Below are 26,956 nucleotides of genomic sequence, written 5' to 3' on the forward strand. Positions count from 1 at the left end.
TGCATCCATCATCCATGTTCTACCACAATTTGTCATCAAAGGGAATGGGCACAAAAAGAAATTGATTTGAGTTCAATGAAATGAAAAGTGAAAGAAAGTTTGCAAAATGCATCAAAAGAAAAGAGGAGCAAAAATAGACTCCTAAGCTTCAAATATAAGGCACCCTCACTACATATGGGGTGACTTTGAAAATGTTTCAAAAAGAAATGCAAAAAGTTGAAAGTTGTCAAGTGTTGAAAAGCCAAAAATCAAAAGAAATGGCAAAAGAAAGTGTTCTCAAATGTTATATGCCATAAGAAATTGGGGGGGAAAACAACAACAAAAGCAAACTCCCAAAATGAAACTCAAATATCTATTGATCCCTTTATCCATCGTATCCAATTTTGTGCATGGTAGAGAGGGGACGACCCTTGTTCTTGTCTAGGCAAGAGGGGGAATTCTGCGATCCTCCAGTGTTTCTAACACCATAGGGAGTCTATTCTTGACAAAAGCATTTAACGCTTGAGGACAAAGATACCCTAGCTTGACACAATTTGGAGGTGATTTATTGGTATCCTTCTAGGCTTAGTAGTTTGAAGAAATTGCATCTATGAAGGAGTGTGTACCCTTGAATTGCTTCCCTTGTAGATAATTTCCGCCACTTAGATGAAGAAAGTGGCTATTTTTTTTGTAGATGGATCCGTACCCTTGAATTGCATCCTACCTCATGGTTGCCTTATTGTGAGTTGAAGGGGCGGAGTGAGACCCACTAATTGTCTCATATCGGCTATGCTATTAGGTTAGTATTAATAAAGGTCCTAGTCTTTGTCACCTCTTTACTCGGGACGAGCAAAGGTTCGGTTTGGAGATATTTGATGTGACCATAATTTTAGCATATTTAGTCCCCGAATTAGCCTTGTTCCCATGCTTTTTAGTGCATATTTGGGTCATTTATTTTCTTTAGTCCTTTGTTTTGCATATTCTTTGAGGTTTTGTTTCCTTGGTAGGAAAGGAGCGCAAACCTTGCATTTTCATGGCAAAATAGAGCTAAATTGATTTAATTCAATGACCAAGCATCAAAGAGAAGACAAGACTAGAAGGCCTTTGTACATACTATAGTAGATGGGCAATAATAAGAAAAGATCCTTGCATCCCAGAGGAAATCCTCAAGGATTTTATGAAGAGAAAGGAAGAAAAGAAGAAAGGAAGAAGCTGTAAGACAATCCGAGCGGATTGCCCACAATTCGCCCGTCCAAGAGGAGCAATCCAAGCGTCTTCCCCAGCTGGACGCCCGTCCAGAACCACCACAATCCGCTCGTCCAACAAGAAGGTAATCCGCCCGTCCCGTGCTCTGGACGCTCGGATTGTGTGACAGCTATTTCGTCTTCTACATGTTTTATGAAGGATGCGCATATTTTTCTAAGACCGGCTAAAAGGAGACCGGAGTCTCTCTTGAGACCGGCGATTCCTCAAGGACTTAATTGTCATTTAAGCCCTTAGTAAACCCTAATTTATGTAACTAATCCCCACTATAAATACCCCATTAGGCTAATTAGATTATCATGTTCTTCTTAGAAATCTCTAGTGTAGTTTATATCAATCAAGTCTCTCTTTAATCTTGGAATCAACATTTAATCAAGTTTTAATAAAAATTTCATTTCCTTAATTTCTCTTTTGTTCATCTTTCATTTTGGGTAATTGAAGATTATTTGGGTTATTATTGGGAGATTGACAACCTTCCAATCAATCATCAAGTACTTCTATTATTTTTTGCTTTATTATTGGAATCATTAGTAGGTATAATTCTCTTAATCCCTTTTTAATTATTGTTAATTATCTTCATTTATTCATCATGTTTTACTTTGTTGGTATGATTGACAACCTTGCTAGCATGTTCAACATGATAATGAGTGAGTAGTTTCCTTAGCTAGGGTTAATGGGTAATTAGGGGAAACCAACATGGGGGATGATTCATGCTTAAATTAATATGTTTTCATAGTTTATTTGCTTGCTTGTTGTGATCTCAACTTATGCACATGTTATGTTTGAGGAAATGCGAGCCTATGAATCCTTGCATTTTTTACCCATCACCTATCTTTTCAATGAGACTTGTAAGACATAAACCAACTCGAGTCTCATTAGACCATGCATATAGTTGAGTAGGGAAGATTAAGTCGACTTGTAGGTGTTGTACAATCTAATCGATTCGGCTCCGGGACCCAAATTTTCCTAGGATTTTAAGATATAAACCAACTCGATCCATCACAACAATAATTGCTTGCTTATAATTTGAGAATATGTTTGTATGATCAATTTCCATGAATCCCCTATGACCCCATGACACCCTAGTGCCTTTTATCAATTTTTTACATCCCTTTTTAATCATCTTGCTTGTTTACTTTCATTGCTATTTTAGTTTAGTGATCTTCTACTTCAAACGCCAAATTGTGACACCCCTAGACACCGCTAGTGGCAATTGAAAATCTCATCTCAATTCCCGTCCCTTGGGATCCGACCTTTACTTGCCTCTTTACTAATTGTAGAGTTGTTTGTGGAGTTATAAATTGTGTTTTAGTCTAGGTGCTCCTAACGACAAGTACCGAAAACTAAACCTCCAAGTGAGTCCGACCAGCTACCCAGTCAGAGTACTCGGAAACTTTGATGAACCCGGCTTTGAATTGCTTATCGACTTCTTCCTTAATCTTGAGAGCCCATTCTGTCCTCATTCGACGAAGCTTCTGTTTCACGGGCTTGAAACCTCGCTTAATTGGGATTCTGTGTTCGGCGATATCCCTGTCGATCCTTGGCATGTCTTTGTACGACCAAGCGAAAACGTCTTTGAACTCGTGTAGGAGGTCTATGAAACTAGCCCTTTCGGTAGGGCTTAAGGTAGTCCCTATCCTAAGTTCTTGGGGTTCTAGTTCGGTTCCTACATTGATGGGTTCGGTGTTCTCTATTACTGGTCCCCCTTCCCTCCCTTGTAGTATTTCCTTGGCTATGTAGGGAGGTATCTCAATTGAGTCTGGGTCTGGGTCATCCTCAGTATCATCGTAAATAGAATTGCATTCAAGATAACACAAAGAGTAAGCAGAACCTAATTTATTCATATTAAAGTTTGAGAAAAGTTGAAACAAAGAAGCCATCTGATCTGTGGTCAGCGGCGGTAAAGGGACAGTTGTTGGGACATTTCCTGAACTACCGTTACTATTTGAGGCTAAGCTAGGAGAAACGAGGGGAGTGGGAATGACGACAGGAGGAGACTCCCTAGTGACTTCTCTAGACTTCGACTCTGACTCCGACTCTGACTCTGACTCGAATTCATCAGCTTCCGGTTCTCCCTTGAACATCTCTCCTTCTCCAGTGGTGAGCTTGAAGAGTCTTCCTTGATTGTTGGTCCATTTGATTGATTTTCTCCATCCTTTCTGCAGGTTCGCGTTTGTTTATGTGATTAACGCGGTAGGGTTGAAGTGATCGTCTTGAAGTATCATGGTAATGATCTCATCCTGCGCGGCTCTAACAAATCGATCTTCTCCAAATAGTAGACTAACATCTTGTTCGTCTAAGCAAGGTGCTTGACGAGCCTTGACGGTAGGAACCGTTTCTGGAGGGATGAAGTAGCAATCATGAAAGATCTCGATTCCGGCTAGCTTCCTTCCGAGGTAGTGCCTGTTGGAATATGTGTTCTCCGACAATAATGCGATCACGACTGTTGATCATGATGATCACATGTTTAAGTCTCATTTTAAAGAATACAATTGGGAAGTATTTTACTATCAACTGGTCAACATATATCGGTAATGATTGGCTGACTAGAGTTTGACATTACTGTCGTGCGACGGTGGTGATCAGTTGATCCCCTAGGTCATACCTATAGGGCAACACTCTTAATTGATTATTTAATTAATCGTATAGCGTTACGAGTTAATTAAATTACTTGAAAATTGACGGACGATTTTGGGAGTAAATTTTACGTATCACATTGAAATTTGATTAAATGAGATACGGTCTTAGTAATCGAATTGTATCATTGCATAGATGAAATTATTGTTTAAGGAAACAATTAAATTTGAATGAATTATTATAAATACAATTTGTTGTGATTTATAATTGGTAAAATATTTTGGTACAAGTAATTATGAATTACTAAAGTCAATTTTGTACATGACGTATTTTTATTAATACGTTGATTTTTAATATGTTAAAAATACATAACAATTCTATGTAACATGTGACATGTGACATATTGACAAATTGACAAAGATAAAATGGAATCCATTTTATCCTCATATGGACCGAAATATTGGGTGTGATTAACAATTTATATAATGTTAATTAAGACTAGTGGAATACATGATTATTTCTCTACAATAGGCATGCATACCTAGTGTCTTTTGTGGAAGAGCACCAAGGCCATGCATTGGCCATCCCACACCCTCCTACCCGGTTTCCCCTAGAAAAGAACAAGTGTCTTTTGCTTAAAATATGATCATTCACTACATGCTTAAGTGTGTGATAATATTATTCATTCATCTTATCAAAATATTTTTAGAGAGATAAAAATATTTTTCTTCCTTCCTCTTCCTCCTACCCGGTTTTAGGAGACAAAAACCAAATTATTTTGGGTCAATTTTTCTTACAAAATTAATATTGTACTAGTATTTATAATATTGATTTTAATTAAGAGTAAGCTTTGGGTATAAATCCTTGGGAGAGATCCTACACTTGGGTCTTTGTTCATCCAAAAGGAAAGCTCAAGAACAAGAGAGAAGGAGATCTCTCTTGTGCCCTAAAACCGAAAATCCAATGTAAGATGATGGTTTCTTCCTTATATTGTTTATTAGTTTGCATGCATAAGATCATTTGTTAATTTTATGGCAAATTAAATTATAACATATATGAATATGTAAGTATATAGATCTACTTTTCCTTCAATCGGTATCAAGAGCCATGGTTGTTTGCATGCAAATCGGTTAAAAGTTTTTCCGAGTTATAAAGAATAACATATAAAACTTGTAAATTTGTGTTATTATGATATATCACGAAATTAATCCATGCATGTTAAAATTTCTGATCCTAAAATATTTTTAGGATATTTTTGTTAATTTACGGTTTTTTATTGTTCATATTATACAATAATGGCATTAAAATATGATTTTATGAGTAAAAATGTCATTTTCGGACTAAAATTAGCTATACTTCGAATTTTCCAGTGATTTTTGGATATGTTGTCACATATATTATTTTGAGATAACCTGTAAAGTTTCATAATTTTTGGACTTCTTATGCTCGAAAAATGGATTTTTCATTATTAAATTCGGATTTAGGTGAAAAATAGGTTAATATGAGATAAATTTTGAATCTGGTCATAGAAATTTAGTATGTTGTCACATGCAATTTTACAAGATGTTTGTAAAATAATAGGCTATAGTGAAGTCTTTTTGCATGATTTATGGATTTTTGAAGAAAAATTGCATGAATAGTGACTTTATTAGTGAAATATTGATATAACATACTCTATGACTAAAGAAAAACATCATATGTTTCATTTTATTATCTTTTTCAGATCTAAAATTGAAAAGTTGATGAATATAATTTTTCACATGTTTTTATGATTATTTTAGTTAAAACCGATAAACCGCAACATTGTTTTTCGGATAAATTTTGAAATTTTTAACCTAAGTTTTGAACATTATGAGTGTCATGATATTTTTCCAGAATGTTCATAACTTTACATTTCAAATTTTGAATTTATTTGAAATTTTGTGATTTATTTGAAGTTTATGGCTTATTTTTATAATTTTAAGTCCATTTATGAACAATTTTTAGTAAAATGAGTTAATTATGGTCAAATAATTAGTGAAGACTAAATTTTGAGTCCTAAGAGGTTAGGGTAATTAACTTATGCATAAATATGAATTTATGTAATTTTTGTGATTATAAAATGTTGAAATCACGCAAATCCGTAAAAACTGAGTAATATACGATATTGGCTAATTAAAGGCGATTTAGCATAAAATTGGGCATGTTCATACATATTATAATGCTGCATTTTCTTTATGATTGTCATAATTTTAATTTATGTAATTTTTGAATTATGCAATTTTTATTTAGTATGGCCTTAGTTTTAATTGGTATTTCCCGAAATGTATGGGAATATCGATTCGGTTGTAATTTTATTGTGATCTCGTATCAACGTTTTGTAATTTAATAGATTTATTTTATTTTAGTTACAAATGTATAATAGGAAATTATGTAATTTGCTATGTAATTTAATTTATCTCGGAGTTCCCAAAGACGGATTTCTTCAAGATGGCGATACATAAAAACGATGTTACCTCGAGATGCGTGCCACAACCGAAGTTCAAGGGACCAATGGAGTTGGTTTCCGAATATGTAATAGTTAAATAGTTTTTCTATTTTAGGAAGGCCATACTAGGATTTATTTTATGCTTTGCATTTTATTTATATGTCACATGCATCGCTAAATCGCCATAACTAAAACATGCATCATCATCTTATCGAGTTCATCGACCGTGTCAATTAGAATTATCGTAGTTCACCGCTTTAGTTCACTTAAAACGTGATAGATAATAAATTGACATGACCTCTCGCTAAAACAATTAATTGAGACATAGCCTTACCAAATAGTAGAAACCATGAAAACCTATTTCGCGAGGGAGTGCACTCGGCCCTACCGGGGTACAAACCTTGTTACGTAGGGGAAGTGGGTGATGAATGTTAATCCACCGAGTTCATGTTAATGAGGGTTTCATCGGCCATACCGTGCCTAAATCGATGTGGATTTGGATCATGGACACATTTATTCGAAATTTGGATTGAACTCAACAAAAGTTTTTGATAAGGGTTTCATCGGCCATACCGTGCCCTTGTCGGATGTGTTTTGGGCTAAAGATAATTATTAGAGTAATTTTATCAACCAAGAGTTCTAAAAGTAGAATCGATTAAAACGTTAATCTACCGAGTTATATTGATGAGGGTTTCATCGGCCATACCGTGCCTAAGTCGATATGAATTTGGGTCTTGGAATCATTTATTATAGTTGGGTAGAGGTCACTATATAAATATTCATATCTTGTTAATCTTTTACAAGTATGATTTAAAAAGACAAATGTTAATATTTCCCTTTCCTCCATACTTGTAGTTCATTACAATGAATCCATCAAATGCTACCGCACCGATTACTATTGAGTCTTACCACAATGTTTTTGACGACGTTTGCTCCAACAATGATTTCGACACTACTAGAGAACTTCATTTTGGGATAGGTTCGGATGGAAACCTTAACTTCATCACTTCTTCATACAATATATAGGGTCTTTGTCTCTGAAAGATAAAGATGCCAAAACTAGTGGGAGCTCAAGCAATCAAGTTCTTGTTTCCAAGGGCAAAAAGTTCAAGAAGAAGGGAAAGAAAATCAAAAACTTCAAGCAAGTTAATGATGAGTGCCATTATTGCTATGGCATGGGACATTGGCTTAGGAATTGTCCCGTATATTTGCGAAATATAAGGGAAGGAATCATCACTCAAAAAGGTATAATTCCTAAGGAAATTTATGTTATTGATATAAATTATACTTCCACTACGACATGGGTACTAGATACCGGTTGTGGTTCTCACCTTTGTAATCATTTACAAAGTTTAAGAGACGTGAAGAGGCTTAGCAAGGGAGATGTGGATCTACGCCATGGAAATGGAGCTCGGGTAGCGGCCGAATCCAAAGGAACTTATGTTTTAGCTTTGCCTAATGGATTTGAGTTGTATTTACATAATTGTTTTTATGTGCCTACACTCTCTAAAAACATTATTTCAATCGCTATGCTAGACATAGACGGTTTTTGTTTTGTCATTAAGAACAATCGTTGTACTATTTCTAGGAACGACTTGGTTATAGGCCAAGCTTCCTCTATCAATGGCATTTACATTTTAGAGACCTCAAATCCAACTAATGATATCTATAACATTCAACCAAAGAAACTCAAATCAAGTGACGCAAGTGAAGCGTTCATTTCGCATTGTCGATTAGGTCACATAAACGAGAATCGCATCAAAAGATTAATTTCGACTAATGTGATTACACCATTTGATTATCAATCATATGGTACATGCGAATATTGCCTACTTGGAAAAATGACTCGTAATCCTTTTAGTGGTAAAGGGACACGAGCTAGTGAACTATTAGAACTCATACACACCGATGTATGTGGACCAATGAGTATCACCGCTCGTGGAAATTATGACTACTTTATAACATTTACCGATGACTTGAGTAGACATGGGTATGTCTAGTTAATGAAACATAAGAGTGAAGCGTTTGAGAAATTCAAGGAATTTCAAAACAAGGTAGAGAACCAATTAGACAAAAAGATAAAAGCACTACGTTCCGATCGTGGTGGAGAATATCTTAGCCTTGAATTCGATTCACACTTGAAAGGTTGTGGTATTATATCACAACTTTCTCCACCTGGAACACCACAACTCAATGGTGTTGCCGAAAGGAGAAATCAAACTCTACTTGATATGGTTCGATCCATGATGAGTCAAACCGAGTTAACGAACTCGTTTTGGGGATTTGCGATTCAAACCGCAATTAGATCTTTGAACAATAGTCCCACTAAATCCACCGAGAAGACTCCATATGAAATGTGGACGGGAAAAGTTCCCAATATATCCTATATGAGGATTTGGGGATGTGATGCTTATGTCAAAACTAAGAATGACAACAAGCTTGCCCCAAGATCCGAAAAATGCACTTTTGTAGGTTACCCCTCGGATTCTCGAGGATACTACTTCTACAAACCTCATGAAAACAAAGTGTTTGTGTCTTGCGAGGCTGTCTTCTTAGAAAGTCAATTCATTTCTAAGAGACAGAGTGGGAGAAATTTTGAACTTGACGAAGTTCAAGAGCCACAAACCGAGAAAGAGACGTAAGAAGTTGTTCCTTCGTCGTCTAACACGGTTGTACCTCCTCCACTAAGAAGAACGAGTCGAGTAATTCGCCATCCCGATCGATATGTGGGACTTATCGAGGAAGATGGAACACTCGATGTGTTGCTTATGGAAAGTGACGAGCCCGCCACCTACAAGGCCGCAATCTCTAGTCCAAATTCCTCCTTATGGCTTGAAGCCATGAAGTCCGAAATGGATTCTATGCATGAAAACCAAGTTTGGGACTTGGTAGATTTGCCTAAAGGGGCAAGACCCCTTCAATTCAAATGGATATTCAAAGTCAAAAATGGCATAGAAGGACATGATGATGTCTACAAAGCTAGGCTAGTGGCAAAAGGATTTACCCAAGTCCAAGGTCTCCATTATGATGAGACCTTCGCCCCCGTAGCTATGCTAAGATCCATACGGATTTTGTTAGCGATTGCCGCATTTCATGATTATGAAATATGGCAAATGGATGTCAAGACCGCTTTTCTAAATGGGCATTTAGAAGAGGAGGTGTACATGATACAACCCGAAGGTTTTGTTGATTCTAAAAATCCTAACAAAGTGTGCAAGCTAAAGAGATCCATTTATGGTCTTAAGCAAGCATCTAGAAGTTGGAATCATCGATTTAATCATGTGATAAAAGAGAATGGTTTCACTTGAAATGCTGAGGAACCATGTTTATACATGAAATTCAGTGGGAGCAATGTTGTGTTCCTAATCTTGTATGTCGATGACATACTACTCATTGGAAATGATATTCCGATGTTGTCTTCTGTTAAGAAGTGGTTAGGTAACCACTTCCAAATGAAGGATTTAGGAGAAGCACAACGCATATTAGGTATCCGGATCCATAGAGATAGATCCAAGAGGATATTGGCACTAAGTCAAGAGTCTTATGTTGATAAGATTCTTCGACGGTTCAGCATGGACAAATCCAAAAGGGGATTGGTACCTATGGTAACCGGGACGATATTGAGCAAGACTCAATCTCCCTCCGAACCCCATGATGTTGAACGCATGAAGACGATCCCTTATGCTTCCTCTGTTGGATCAATCATGTATGCCATGATATGCACACGTCCTGATGTCTCGTATGCTTTGAGTATGACGAGTAGATATCAAGGAAATCCAGGTGAGAGTCACTGGATTGCCGTCAAGAACATCCTTAAGTACTTGAGAAGAACTAAGGATTCTATCATAGTGTTTGGAGGAGACACTGAGCTGCGTGTTAATGGATACACGGACTCAAGTTTTCAAACAGATAGAGATGACATGAAATCACAAGCTGGTTTCGTTTTCATGCTCAATGGTGGTGTCAGAGTGGAGAAGCTTCAAGGAAGTCAGAATCGCGGATTCTACAACGGAGGTGAGTACATTGCAAAGCATCGAAGTCGCTAAGGAAGTGTGTGGATCAGGCAATTCACGGAAGGTCTAAAAGTAGTACCTACCGCCAATGATCCCATCACTCTCTATTGTGATAATAGTGGGACGATCTTCCAAGCTAAGGAGCCAAAGTCTAGTAATAGATCTAGACATGTACTTAGAAAATATCATGTAATAAGAGATTTCATTGAAAGAAAGGAAATTGCGATTTGTAAGGTTGGGACGGATGACAACATAGCCGATCCGCTCACCAAGCCTTTATCGCAGGCTAAACATGATGGACATATGGCGTCCATGGGACTTAAACGTGTACCAAGTCTATGTTAGATTTTGAAATGAAATAAAAGTGTTGTTTTTGTTCATGTTCATAATCACATTTGTCTTTTATCTTAATTTATACATTGTTACATCCAAACGGGTTGTAATGACAATTGAACCCCGTTAAAGTGAACACGGATTAACATAGTATTTGCCCATAGTCACTTGTATGAGGTGACGTCTCGAAGTGACTAGAGTGTGATGCGATTGATGGCAAGTTCAAGTGCCATAGAGTCATGTGAGATGACTAGTCGATCACATAGGCAGATTGTTAGGAACATTTTGTCGGGCCTTATGACCGCTTATAGAGTTCTGGCAAATTTATATAGCCTGGTCGTGGCGAGAGCTGCTATAGTATTCATATGAGTCGATTCTTTTGACTAAAGACTATTCGCCTAAGATGACACATTTTAAGATTAACTTTGATTTGTGTTACTACGACCTTCGTAAATGGGGTCAAATGGGCATATTTTGGGTTATGATGGCTGTGGCTAGTCGAAGGGAATGAGTACGATAGGAATTTTCCACCCCTAGTCAGGGTTATAACAATATCTCAGGGCCACTCGAGGAGTAATGAACTGGAAATGCGTGGCCACGCTCGGAATGTATCCATGGTGGATGAATCCGGTCAATCAGTTATTCTCCAGATCGAAGAAACCACTCTCGATATGATCACTTGCAAGTACGACCTGAAAGACACCTTGCATTGAGTGGGAGATAGTAATAGGACAAGAGAATTGGTGACGCACACTTGTCGAGGACAAGTGGGAGATTGTTGGAATATGTGTCCTCCGACAATAATGCGACCACGACTGTTGATCATGATGATCACATGTTTAAGTCTCATTTTAAAGAATACAATTGGGAAGTATTTTACTATCAACTGGTCAACATATATCGGTAATGATTGGCTGACTAGAGTTTGACATTACTGTCGTGCGACGGTGGTGATCAGTTGATCCCCTAGGTCATACCTATAGGGCAACACTCTTAATTGATCATTTAATTAATCGTATAGCGTTACGAGTTAATTAAATTACTTGAAAATTGACGGACAATTTTGGGAGTAAATTTTACGTATCACATTGAAATTTGATTAAATGAGATACGGTCTGAGTAATCGAATTGTATCATTGCTCAGATGAAATTGTTGTTTAAGGAAACAATTAAATTTGAATGAATTATTATAAATACAATTTGTTGTGATTTATAATTGGTAAAATATTTTGGTACAAGTAATTATGAATTACTAAAGTCAATTTTGTACATGACGTATTTTTATTAATACGTTGATTTTTAATATGTTAAAAATACATAACAATTCTATGTAACATGTGACATGTGACATATTGACAAATTGACAAAGATAAAATGGAATCCATTTTATCCTCATATGGACCGAAATATTGGGTGTGATTAACAATTTATATAATGTTAATTAAGACTAGTGGAATACATGATTATTTCTCTACAATAGGCATGCATACCTAGTGTCTTTTGTGGAAGAGCACCAAGGCCATGCATTGGCCATCCCACACCCTCCTACCCGGTTTCCCCTAGAAAAGAACAAGTGTCTTTTGCTTAAAATATGATCATTCACTACATGCTTAAGTGTGTGATAATATTATTCATTCATCTTATCAAAATATTTTTAGAGAGATAAAAATATTTTCCTTCCTTCCTCTTCCTCCTACCCGGTTTTAGGAGACAAAAACCAAATTATTTTGGGTCAATTTTTCTTACAAAATTAATATTGTACTAGTATTTATAATATTGATTTTAATTAAGAGTAAGCTTTGGGTATAAATCCTTGGGAGAGATCCTACACTTGGGTCTTTGTTCATCCAAAAGGAAAGCTCAAAAACAAGAGAGAAGGAGATCTCTCTTGTGCCCTAAAACCGAAAATCCAATGTAAGATGATGGTTCCTTCCTTATATTGTTTATTAGTTTGCATGGATAAGATCATTTGTTAATTTTATGACAAATTAAATTATAACATATATGAATATGTAAGTATATAGATCTACTTTTCCTTCAGTGCCAAGGTTCAGGAAATCCGTGAAAGAGTTCTTGACTTCCTTCCCTAACGAAGTATCCATTTAGGGTAGGGAGATATGGTCGCATTTGGACTCCTACGTGCTTACGGCTTTGAACTTGAGCGAGCATCTTGAGAACTTCCTCTTTAGTGGGTTTGTATCCTAGACCAAGTGGTATTCTTTTTTAGTTGCCTTCCTTATAGGGTGCGAAGGTGTTTCTTCGGGCAGGGTTCAAAGGCGTTCCTGGGAAGTATCCCTGGGATTTGAGTATGTGGTTGACCACCAAGTTGGAGTAGGGATCGTAGTATAGGGGTGCCAACTCACTTTCTATGACACTTATGCTTTGAAAGCCCCCAAGTTCATATACTGGATCCGCAAGGACTTGATTATTTGACTTCTTTTCGATTATTGCCTTGATGGGCAACGAAGTGATCGTCACCACTTTGCCATTTAGTGGGATTTTGATCTTTTGGTGAAGGGTGGATGTTACCGCTTTGGAAGCGTGAATCCAAGGTCTTCCCAAAAGTATGTTGAAGGAAGCTTCAATGTCCACTATTTGGAAGTTAACCTTTCGCTCATTTGGCCCTGTGGCTATGGTTAGGTTAACGAGTCAACCTACCTTTCGTCGTGTACCATCATATGCGCGAATACCTTGATTGGTAGGGGTCCAATCTGACTCTGTCATGCCTAGTTTGTATGCTGTTTTCAAGGGTATGACGTTGACCGCAGAGCCATCATCTACTAAGGTCATTGGCACATTCTTCTTTAAGAAAATGACAGTGATGTAAAGAGCCAAGTTGTAACTAGTGCCAAAGGGTGGCAAATCTTCATCTGAGAAAGTAATAGGATTACTTAGCTTCGGTGATTCTTGGAAGACCAAGTTGACTACATCGTCGGGTGTGGAGTTATGTGCTACATTTAGTTTGGCCAAAGCTTGCAGTAAAGCTTGGTGATGTGGGAATGAGCTTGCTACTAGTTTCCAGACTGAAAGATCAGCCTTTGTCTTCTGTAATTGCTTTAGCAATGATCAGTAGACTCATCTTCATTTTCATTTGGTGTGATAACGTTGGTTGGACCATTTTGAGTAGTACTTTGATATGGACGCCCCGAACGAGTTAGGTGGTCCACATCTTGGTCTTCACCATTTTGGACTATTTCCTTGACTAGGGAGTGTTCAATGAGATACTCGTCTTCATCATCGTCGGCCCATACTCCATTGACTATAGCTAGTTCCCTCATTTTCATGATCTCGTCCTCTAATTGTGTAATTTGGTCGATTAGTTTATCAACCACGGCGACTACTTCTTGCATAGTAGCATTTTGGGAGAAAATTAGTGGCGCATGTTCTTTAGGTGTTGCATTGGGGTCATATAAAGTTGTCACCACATTTTCCAATTCCGAAACTTGCCCATCCACACTCCTTGCCCATACGATGAAGTCGGTAATGGTAAGGGAAATGGTAGAGTAGAACCCTTCTTTCTCGATCGCGTGGATCTCATCTTCGACTGGAGAAATGAGGCGTGAACAATCTAAGGTAGATTCTTCACTTGTGATCACTAGAATTCCAAGAGGATTCTGTGTGTTGTTGGGCTTACCTCCCGGTGGTATTGGTAGTCGACCATCCTCAATCATGTCTTGAAGCACATTTTTAAATTTGTAGCATTTTTCTGTGTCATGTCCCTTACCCCTATGATATTCGCTGTATGAATTCTCGTCCCAGAACTTGGATTTCTTTTCCGGTTCGGGCGTAGGGCCTATGGGTTGGAGTTTGCCTTGTTTCATCAACCTTTTTAGAGCATTGGAGTAAGTGTCCCCAAGATTTGTAAATTTCCTCGGTGGGGTACTCTTCTTGGATGGCTCGAGGAGGTTAACTTCATCGGTCTTGCTAGTAGAGCCGTAAGAACGACTTGTTGAGCCTTGATATCCTCGGCATACCGTTTTGGACAAGAGCCCTTTACGGATGTCATCTTCGATCCTTGTTCCTAGTACGGTTAAATCTTTGAAAGTTATGATGTTTTGGTACCTCAAATAACTGGCATAGATGGGTTTTAGGTTGTCCACGAACTTTTCCACAAGGGTAGCTTCGTCTGGGCATTCAACTAGTTGGGTACTAGTCTTACTACACCTACTTAGGAAGTCGGTGAAACCTTCTTTGTCATTTTGGGTAAGAACCTCTAAAGTGCACATGTTAACTTGGATCTCAGCATTTTCCGCGTATTGCTTAGCAAATTCGATCGCGGCATCTTCCCAAGTGGTGATCTTCTTATGTTCTAAAGAGTAGAACCATTGCTTTGGGATGGTGTCAAGAGATAAAGGAAAGATCCTTAAAAACATCTCGGGTTTGATGCCTTTGATAGACATGTAGTCCTTGAAAGCACGGATGTGATTCAAAGGGTTTTCGTGTCCCTTGAACCTAGGGATATCCGTCATGTTGAAGTTGGTTGGCAACTTGGAACTCACGGCCTCATACTTACGGTTATTTTCCCTATAAATGTCATCCCCTTTGAGATACATCAATTGTTCCTCCAAGTATTGGAGTCGTTTCTCAGCTGCAGTTATACCCATGGGAGGGTTTTCTTCCCCGAAAGTGTTCACAAAGCCATCATCTACTTCACTTTCCCGAGGAGGCAACCTCGTTTCTACGGTATAAATTCGGACTTCGATTGTATCAAGGCGGTCGTACACTTGGTCTTGAGTGACTTGGAGATGAGCTAGCGCGGTTAGGATTTGATCATTACCATTCTGGAGTTGGTTGAAGTTTGCGTCCCTTGTTTCAGGCATCTTGGAAACTGGATAAGAGATCCACGAAGAATCAAAATACGATCGACCACTCTAGCACACTTACTAAGAGAGAAATGTTTTGACTTGGGAAGTGGGTGTGTGCCACTTGTGTCGAGTGAGTTTTGAAAAGATGACAAAGTTTGAAAATGCGTGTCCTAGTCAACTATAGTGTAGTTGTAGGAGTGGACTCGAAGCGAGGTTTTGAAATGGGCTTGGGCCCGGAATTTTGATTCGACAAATGGACAGAGTTTTGACTCGGTTTTGCGCTAATCGTTGGCTTTTTTTAAATTCACATTTTAAAGAGATTTTGATTTTACAAAAATCGTCATGGTTTCGTTTAGAAATGGTGATCACGTAAGGTACAAACATTTATACAAGCATTATAACGGGATGCTGAGTGCATTTAAAAGGGTTTTGGTTTAAAGGGTGGGTTGCCATACCGAACAATCAAACCCGAAGTCTGTGGAGAGGCTCGTACCAAACAAGAGTAAGGCCGATTCCTAATCCATTTCCTCAAGTAGTGAAAGTCCTTGATACAATTAAGAGTAAGTACCATGGTATGGATGATGTCAATCGCTATCCATCCTTAAGCCCAAATAAGAATTAGGACCCTTTAGACGGGACAATTGGTCGAATGGGTTGGGTTGGGCCTAGGAAGGCCGAATGAAACGATCTAGGAAGACCGAGTTATGAAAACCGACAATTGTCTTGTACAAACTATTCCCTAACCTTGTTCAGGTTTCACCCTTTTGGCTACACGTAAGTGTATTATCCTCAGCGGAGTCGCCAAACTCTGGACGCGGGCCACGGGGGCGCTTGGGAACAAGCGTTTGCATTTGTGGAGTCGCCACCAATTTATTGTGGAGAATTGGAAACCGTTCGAATACCTCGTGTCATGTCAAGACACAAAGTAGTGACATGAACACCAAGAACTCGTTACCCTTAGCATTCTATGTCTAGAATGACTCTCGTGGATGCCAATGAACACGGATGTTCAAAGAGATCTGGAGTAAGGGGTGAGGGTACGTATTTGGAAGCTCTTTTGATCGAACACCTAATCCCGCCCGCCTCGATAGCGGCATCTACTAATGATTAGGGAAATTATCTATATTTTATATATTGTCGATTATGCATGCAATACAACATCCAAGTTTTGATCCTACATGTGAGAATTAGACTAAGTCGGTTATCAATTAATTTAACATACAATTGAGTCAAAGTAGGGATTTAGATTTAATTACACGCGAAGGCATACAAGCAATGTGATACAATAAAGAAATACAATAAATACAATAATGAAAATTACAATAATTAATGATTTATGTCGAAAATACCTCTAAAACGGATAATTTGGAAAAGAAGAATAAATAAACGAACAAATTATTAACGACAATACGAATGACAATTAATTGAATACGTAAACTAATTAAACTAGGTCAAGGCAGAACGGAAGTTCAGAGACAAAAATCAACTTAGAAGAGGCGCAGCTGGAAGAGGCGCAGTAGTTGCTGCGTCTGTTCCGAGGCTAAGTTCTGGCTGTGAAGCCGGAACTGCAAATCGTTAGTATTCGTGGGTAAATTTAATGATTGATTATGATATTCGACTCGGATGAAAGTGATTTAATACATTAATTACATATGAATGAGTCATAAAAACGATAAAACATGGACGAAACGAATGTAAACGAATTAATTACATGGATGAAGGATTGATTAGTGACATGGGTTAACTAATTAGGTTAAATATGACGAATTAACGAAGAACTAATGACGGATATGATAAACGGATGGGAATATACCAAAGATCGAATTCCAGAAACTCGATATGAATGAATCGAATCTCTACAACCCGGGTTGATTTTAATGACGAAAACACGCAAATATTGGTTATAAGGGATTAAAGTCGGGATTTAACGATGAATTAAATAATAATGAATTACTTACATGTTAAAATTATTATACTTAAAATTATCGTGTTAAAGAAACAATGAACAATTGACAATGAAACAAAACAATCGAATTATCCAAAGACAAAGGAAGAAGAAAGGAAGCAGGAACTGCGGCAGCCTCACGAAGAGGCGCAACAGTTGCTGCGTCCCTTCGAAGAGGCGCAACAGTTGCTGCGTCCTTTCTCGACGTCTGTCTCCTGATAATCCGTAAAAAGGGTTTTAAACATGGTTTTACAAATCGGTTTTAGAAATACTTTCGATATAAATCTTACAGTATGATTACAAAAAGTAAATAACAATAAATAAAGAAGGATTTACACCCTCTGACTTACATGTTTGACGAAACGAGATGAACTAAGTTTATGTTTAGTGATGCTCGACTCGAATGTAACGAAAGTGCCCTCATAAGAGGAAAACGAACAGATTAATTAAGTTAATTGTGGTGGAGTTGGTCAAATTTGTCGGTCATGCAAACGAGGCTGGTACTCAGAAGGATCCGAGGTTACGTGGTCGAAAGTTCAAGCACGTAGACGCCAAAAAGTAAGAACGTGGTCTAGAATGCAAAGGGAGAAGAGAATGGCGGACACTCGCGTGAGAAATATGAGGAGTGAAGGCTCCTATTTATACTAATCACGTGAAGGAATTAGGGTTTTCGGAGAAACTTTGGAAGTGAATCTCGAAAAGATATGCAAAGATACGAAAAAATACGCAGAAAAGGACTTGGGAAGAGGCGCAGCATGCACTGCGTCCCTTGGAAGAGGCGCAGCACCTACTGCGTCTGTTCCCAAATGGTTTCCTCCTGCGGAAGAAAGATTTCCGTGTTTAATTTATGGAATAACGGATTAATCTTATTTTCCTTAATATTTTGTGTGAATATTACGGGAAATTCTTTACCAAAGATTAAAAGATTGTGAAATATGGAATAGAAATATCCAGAACATTCCAGAACATTCTGACTCGGGATATAGCGGTTATCAGAAAATGAAGACGGTTTTAGGCCCGGACTCCAAATGTACTCTAATTACTGTCAAAACGACCGTATCGGCGCGTAGATGACAATTAAGAGGTAGACATCATTGTTTGAGCAATCACTTGACGATAAACTTACGAACTATCACAAATCATTCCGCGTACCAAACATGCGGCCCAATCATCACCGGGTGGTTTGCGGGAGGTGCAGAAATGAGGTATCTACACCTCCTTCCTGGCGAGGAGTACTCTGAGTTCGTTCGTAAGAGGTTGGTGTTTTGGCCAGTTGTGGTAAGTATCTCACTTTTCTTGTTTTGACTTGTCGAATGACGAATGATCGTCAAATAAATAACTTATTTGAAAACTCGTAGGAGATCGAGGTGGTAGGCGTCGAGCCCCCAGCGTACCCAGAGACACTTGAGTACACCGATGCGGCGGGGATGACGATGATCTCGGAGATCCGTGACTTCGGCGAGGAGGTGATGGACGCTGGCTTGGAGGAGTGGTCGCACTTAGTGAGGAGGGTAAGCTCCCAGCTTCGGCTGTCTTTTGTTGTCCTTATTGCATAAGAATGCATTTGTTCTTTATTGAAAACCTTTTGCTATTCAAATGTAGGTGGCATCGTCTCAGCATGTGACGCTGTGGAGGATGGCCAACCGGCTGCGGGCCACGGCCGTCGAGGCTCTAGCAGGTGACCGAGGACGACAGGTATGAACCTCTCATTCTCTTTATTTCGTTTCATTTTTTGTTTTGTTTTTTTGAATGAAATGAGGCATTTATTTATCATTTGCAGAGAGACCGTGACCTGGAGCGAGAGCTGGCGCAGTCCCAGGAGGAGAAAGCTCGCCTGTTGATGGAGTTGGAGGTCAGAGACGCTGAGATTGCTGCTCTCGAGGCGACTGTAGCTGAGCTGAGGGCGACCAGGAGTAGCTGTTATCTCTTTTTTTGCTGTTGTCTTCTATATACTCTGTACCTTTTGGACTTTTTTAGACCTGTTTTGGGCGAAAGCCCCCAGTTTGATGTACATACTGCATTTCGGTTATATATATGACGGCCTGAGTACCTTTGCTGATGGTTGTTCATTGCTTCTGCAGGTTAGCTTAGAAAACAGGTTTGGTAGATGACGGTTTGTGCCGTCATGCTGCCGAAATTTACACAGAATTTACAAATAAATCACATAACATATAGATGGCGTAAAAATGAGAAAATGTGAAAAAGTGCCTGAAAATGCAAATATATATATATATATATATATATATATATATATATATATATATATATATATATATATATATATATATGCCCGAAAATGAGCAAAAATACAAAACATATGCCCAGAAATGAGCAAAAAATGACCAGATGGTAGGGGCGGCTACCCCCTAAAATAAAACTTAAAATGAAATGTATAAGTGTGAAATGTAGTGAAAACGAGGAGTGAAATGATTCACCTAAAAAAGAAAATAAAACAAAATGGGTAAGTGTGCGTGTTTGGCAAAAATGTCGATTTCGTCTCGAAAAGTGAACCCGAAAAGAATTAGGAAATATAAAATTTTGTAATTTGACGGAATTACCAAAATAATAACCTATAGGAATAGGAAATTATAGCAAAAAACAAATTAGGAAAGATCCAAAGTTGAAAAACACGGAAAACGGCCTGGGGAAGAGGCGCAACAGATGCCGCGCCATTTCGCCAGCTAGTCAGACCTTGACAGAAATTAGGAAATTGCGTTTAGTATAAATAAAGACTTCGGGGAAGCTTTTATCACACAATTCCTCCATCTTAATTCTGTCTATCTCCTAAAAACTCTGATATCTTCATAAAGATTTCAAAATCATTGATGCTTTTGAAAACCGTCTCAAGAAGTGGACGAATGCGTTCACAAATGTTGAGAAACATGACATGGGTGCATTTAATTTGGGATCGATATTGAGTCTCAAATTAGTGAAGGTCGTGAAACCTTTCTTGCATGCCTGTCTTGATTATTGGGACCCGAATTTTAATGTGTTCGCCTTTCGTGGAGGCGATATCTTCTCTTTCCCTGAAGAAATAGCTGTTATTGGAGGATAGGACCCAGAAAATGCACCTGCTATACCCTTTAGCTCTCAAGGGTATAAGAGTAAATTTAGAGACTTGCCTGGATTGACCAAGGCTGAGGTTGACCGTCTTGTAACTTTGAAAGAAGTATGGATGTTTGACTTTATAGACCAATTTATAAATAGGGAAGACCCTTCTATTTCTTATGTTGCGAGACGCAGGGCGTTCGGGTTTTGTCTACTTCACTGCTATGTCCTTCAAGGGCACGTTGACAAGGAGATGAGAGGGGATCCTCGTTTCTTGAGCTTAGTAGAGCAAATGGAGCTGCATAAGAGCCCATCATGCCTTTGCTTAGGAGAGATTATTCTGGGGTTAGATAACAGAAAAGCCAACCGCGAGCTTCCTTTTTTGGGAAGTCCCATCATTCTGCAGGTAAGAATCCGCTTTTTTCCTTTCTTTTTTTTGGTTTTTTTTTTTTTCTTTACGTTTTTTTTTTCGTTTTGGTTGACCATGTGGGCATTAATTCCCGCCTTTCTTTGCAGGTTTTGCTTATGGAGCGTCTGCGGTTGATCGAGCCCCCGGTTAATGTGCTAGGATACCATGCTCGATCAATTGCAATGAGAACCAGTCTCTATATGGTGGACTTCACTCGGGTTTGCAACTATTGGGAAAATAAGCTGAAGAACGAAGGAGGTCCCCTAATCCGGTGGATTGTGCCATGGTGGCATCTCAGGTTAGTCACTGGAGTTTCATCTTTAGACCCGACTCGATCAGTTCGCATTCCTGGCTTGGAATTCATGATTGCATTTTTCCGGAGAGGTTGATGAGGCAAGTGGGCCTTAAGCAGAAGATCCCAAAGCTTGACACCGTCCCTCAAATTGCATTGGCACACACTATAGAGACTCGTCGGGAATGGGAAATGAAGTAGGCTCAGAGGAACATGTGGTTCATACCCTCTCATATTGGCTTCTTATGGGTATCTGACTCATACTTGCAATGGAGGAAGGCTGGTACCCCCGAAGAGCGTGAGAAATTGAGGAAGCACGAGCCTGTTGATTACAAGATTCGTGAGGTAGCAAAGGAGAACCATAAATACTTGACTGAAGAGGAAGAAGAGGCCGGATTCCGAGTCGTTCATCCGTCGAAGAAACCGAAGACCGCTCCTGCCGTAGAGATGGTGGTGGATCGAAATGGTAAGGCTAGACCGCGAGAGAGACCTTTGGTGATTAGGTCGGAGATTGCACAGGAGCGCCCGGATCATGGTCGAGACAAGAAATATGACAAGGGTGACAAAGGCAAAGGGAAGATGGAAGAATAGCCTTAGTCATTTATTATAGTATTTATTTATTATTACCTATTATTGTAATAAACGGCGAGATTTTTAGAATCCTAGCCTAGCATTTATTCTCAGCATTTTATATTATTTGGCATATTATTATTATTTATGGAACAAAATGAATAAAAGATTAATTAGTTAAGAAACTATTGTGATTTTCTTTCATTATTCTTGTCGAATTTCAAATGCGAATGCAAATGTCTTTCTATTTACATTTTTTAAAAAAATAATAGGTTGTGTCCCGTGAAGGATTGCCTACGTATTCATTTAAAAAATGAAATCAAACCCTTGCGCGTAGTTCGAATAAATGTAAAAGAATAATTGTTCGAAGTAAGAGCTTGTAGTGAACTAGAAAATAAGCATGAGCTTTACTTACTCCTAAAATACAATTCAATTTATTTGATGATATGAGGATGTCGAAGTGTCAAAATGCAAGAGCGAGGTGACATATGCTTTCTTTCAGCGGGCCAAGGGCCATTTCTGTTTCGTGTCGCATGAGCGGCACGTAGGTGTTACGCGAGGCGCATTTCATGTCCTATACTAAGGGTAATATCGCTTCAGTTGGTCGAGGTTAGTTGGGTTAGCAAATTCATTCCCATCTAGGTCTGTAATCCTAACCGCACCTCCCGATAGTATGGACTTGACTAAGAAAGGTCCGGCCTAGTTGGTTTTAAACTTTCCGCGCGGATCGACAGGTAGGAGAGCTCTGACGGATTTGAGCACCAAATCCCTTCTTTGGTATTTCTGGGCTGAACCCGTTTATTGAAGGCTCGTTTGATATATGTCTGATATGTTTGCACATTATGTAATGCGCGCAACCTTCTTTCATCCAAGAGGATGAGTTCTTCATATCTATCTCTCTTCCAATCAGTTTCTGGGATTTGACTTTAAGTAGAATGCGTAGGGATGGAATTTGTAGTTCAACCGGTTGTACAGCTTCCATGCCGTAAGTGAGAAAGAAAGGAGTGGCCCCAGTGGGCGTGCTAACTGATGTGCGATAACCCCATAACGCGAAAGGTATTTTGTTAGGCCAATCTCGATAGTTATCAATCATTTTCTTGAGGATTGTGACGACATTTTTGTTAGATGCCTCTACCGCGCCATTAGTTTGAGGTCTATATGGCGAGGAATGATGGTGTTTGATTTTGTATTTGGCAAGCAATTACTCAGTCTCGGCCTGGAAATGTGATCCATTATCACTGAGTATTTCATGTGTGCAACCATATTGACAGATGTTATTGGTTTGTATGAAATTTGCCACGTTTTTGGCATTAAGATTAGTGTAAGATGCCGCCGCGACCCATTTAGTAAAATAGTCGATAGCTACCAAAATGAAACAGTGACCTCCTGTTCCGGCTGGAGTGATTTTCCTAATTGTAGATACCTCATTTATGCACCTCCCGCAAACCACCCGGTGATGATTGGGCCGCATGTTTGGTATACGGAATGATTTGTGACATTTCGTAAATTTATCGTCAAGTGATCGCTCAAACACTTGTGTCTACCTCTTAATTGTCATCTATGTGCCGATACGGTCGTTTTGGCAGTAATTAGAGTACATTTGGAGTCCGGGTAAAAAAACCGTCTTCATTTTCTAATAACCGAGTCAGAATGTTCTGGAATGTTCCGGATATTTCTATTCCATATTTTCCAATCTTTTGATCTTTGGTAAAATATCTCCCGTAATATTCACACAAAATATTAAGGAAACGAGATTAATCCGCTATTCCATAATAGAAACGCGGAAATCTTTCTTCCGCAGGAGGAAACCACTGAGGAAAGGACGCAGCAAGTGCTGCGCCTCTTCCAAGGGACGCAGTGCCTGCTGCGCCTCTTCCTCAGTCCTTTTCTGCGTATTTTTCGTATCTTTTCGAGATTCACATCCAAAGTTTCTCCGAAAACCCTACTTCCTCCGTGTGATTAGTATAAATAGAGACCTTCGGTCTCACATATTTCTCACGCGAGTGTCCGCCCTTCTCTTCTCCCTTTGCATTCTAGACCACGTTCTTATTTTTTGGCGTCTATGTGCTTGAACTTTCGACCACGTAAGCTCGGATCCTTATGAGTACCAGCCTCATTTTGCATGACCAACCAATTTGACCAACTCCACATCAATCAACATTATTCAATTTTATTCGTTTTCCTCCTATAGGGCACTTTCGTCGTACATTCGAGTCGAGCATCACTAAACGTTAACTTATTTCATCTAGTTTCGTCAAACATGTAAGTCTGAGGGTGTAAATCCTTCTTTCATTATTGTATTTTATTTTTGTTATCAATATTGTAAGATTTATGTTGAAAATATGCTTAAAACCGATTTGTAAAACCTTGTTTAAAACCCTTTTTACAGATTATCAGAAGACAACCGTCGAGAAAGGACGCAGCAACTGCTGCGCCTCTTCGAAGGGACGCAGTACCTTCTGCGCCTCTTCGTGAGGCTGCCGCAGTTCCCGCTTCCTTTCTTCTTCCTTCGTCTTCTGATAATTCTATTGTTTTGTTTCGTTTTCAGTTGTTCTTATTTCTTTTGACCCGATAATTCTAATACAATAATTTTAACATGCAAATAATTCATTGTTAATTAATTCATCTTTTAAATCCCGACTTAAATCCTTTATAATTCATATTTGCGGGTTTTCGTCATTAAATCAATTCGGTTTTTAGAGATTCGATTTACCTATATTGAGTCTCTGGAACTCATCTTTGATATATTTGTATCTGTTGTTTACCGTCACCATCATTATTTCATCTTTAAAAACCTATTTAATCTAACTAATTTATTAGTTTGTTAATTTGTAATTAGTCTTATTAATCTTGTAAATATTCATTCTAATCAGTTTCATTCATGTTTTATCGTTTTTATGACCTCATTCACATGTAAATAATATGTTAATCACTTTCATCCGAGTCAAATATAATATAATCAACCATTAAATTCACCAATGAACATTAACGATTTGTGGTTCCGGCTTCACCGCCAGAACACAACCCAGGAACAGACGCAGCGACTACTGCGCCTCTTCTAAGGGACGCAGCTCTGCTGCGCCTGTTCCTGGTTGATTTCTGTCCCTGAACTCCCGTTTCTGCTTTGACCTAGTTTATTAATTACGTATTTAATTAACTATTACTCGTATTATCATCCTAATTTCTGTTCGTTTATTCATTCATTTATTCTTTTCCAAAACCATCCGTTTTAAATGTATTTTCGACATAAATCATTAAATCCGATGTAATTATTGTAATTTTCCTTTATTGTATTTTTATTGTATTTCTTTTATTGTATTGCTTGTATGCTCTCACATGCAATTAACCTAAATTTCTACCTCGACATTAATTGTATGTTAAATTACGTGTTAACCGACTTAGTGTTAATTCTCACATGCTAGGATTAATTTATTGGATGTTGCATTGCATGCATATAAACGACAATATATCGAGTATCGACAATTTCCCTAATCATTAGTAGAGGCCGCTATCGAGGCGGGCGGGATTAGGTGTTCGATCAAAAGAGCTTCCTAATACGTACCCTCACCCCTTACTCCAGATCTCTGTGAACATCCGTGTTCATTGGCATCCACGAGAGTCATTCTAGACATAGAATGCTAAGGGTAACGAGTGCTTAGTGTTCATGTCATTACTTTGTGTCTTGACATGACACGAGGTATTCGAACGGTTTCCAATTTTCCACAATAAATTGGTGGCGACTCCACAAATGCAAACAAACAAAGAGGAAAAGCTTGCTTCGCTTTTCGCCCCCGTGAGCCCGCGTCCACAGTTTGGCGACTCCGCTGGGGATAATACACTTACGTGTAGCCAAAAGGGTGAAACTTGAACAAGGTTAGGGAATAGTTTGTACCAGACAATTGTCCGTTTTCATAACTCGGTCTTCCTAGATCGTTTCATTCGGCCTTCCTAGGTCCAACCCAACCCATTCGACCAATCGTCCCGTCTAAACGGTCCTAATTCTTATGTGGGCCTAAGGATGGATAGCGATTGACGTCATCCATACCATGTTACTTACTCTTATTTGTATCAAGGACTTTCACTACTTGAGGAAATGGACTAGGAATCGGCCTTACTCTTGTTTGGTACGAGCCTCTCCACAGACCTCTCGGGATTGATTGTTCGGTATGGCAACTCACCCTTTAAAACCAAAATCCTTCTAAATGCACTCAACATCCCGTTATAATGCTTGTATAATGTTTGTACCATATGTGATCACCATTTCTAAACAAAACCATGACGATTTTTGTAAAATCAAAATCCCTTTCAAAATGTAAAATTTTCGAAACATAGGCCTAATATTAGCGCAAAACAAGTCGAAACTCTGTCCAATTGTCGAGTCGAAATTCGGGCCTCAAAACCCATTTCAAGACCTCACTTCGAGTCCACTCCTACAACTACACTAAAGTTGACTAGGACCAACATTTTCAAACTTTGTCATTTCCTCAAAACTCACTTGACACAAGTGGCACACTCCCACTTCACGAGTCAAAACATTTCTTTTTTCGAGTAAGTGTGCTAGAATGGTCGATCGTGTTTTGATTCGTCGTCGATCTCTTATCCAGTTTCCAAGATGCCTGAAACAAGCGACGTGAACTACAACCAACTCCAGGATGGTAATGATCAAATCCTAGCCGCACTAGCTCGTCTCCAAGTCACTCAAGACTAAGTGTATGATCGCCTTGACACAATCGAAGGCCGAATATATGCCGTAGAAACGAGGATGCCTCCTCGAGAAAGTGAAGTGTCTGATGAATTTGTGAATAACTTCGGGGACGAAAACCTTCCCATAGGTATGACTACAGCTGAGAAATGACTCCAATACTTGGAGGAACAATTGATGTATCTCAAAGGGGATGACATTTATAGGGAAAATAATCGCAAATATGAAGCCGTGAGTTCCAAGTTGCCAACCAACTTCAACATGGCGGATATCCCTAAATTCAAGGGGCATGAAAACCCTTTGACCATATCTGTTCCTTCAAGGATTACATGTCTATCAAAGGCATTAAACCCAAGATGTTCTTAAGGATCTTTCCTTCATCTCTTGACACCATCCCAAAACAATGGTTCTATTCTCTAGAGCACAAGAAAATTGCTACCTGGGACAATGCCGCAATTGAGTTCGCCAAGCAATATGCGGATAATGCTGAAATTCAAGTCAACATGCGCACTTTAGAGGTTCTTACCCAAAATGATAAAGAAGGTTTCACCGA

This window comes from Silene latifolia, chromosome 11 (assembly GCF_048544455.1).
Source record: "Silene latifolia isolate original U9 population chromosome 11, ASM4854445v1, whole genome shotgun sequence".
Taxonomy (NCBI): domain Eukaryota; kingdom Viridiplantae; phylum Streptophyta; class Magnoliopsida; order Caryophyllales; family Caryophyllaceae; genus Silene; species Silene latifolia.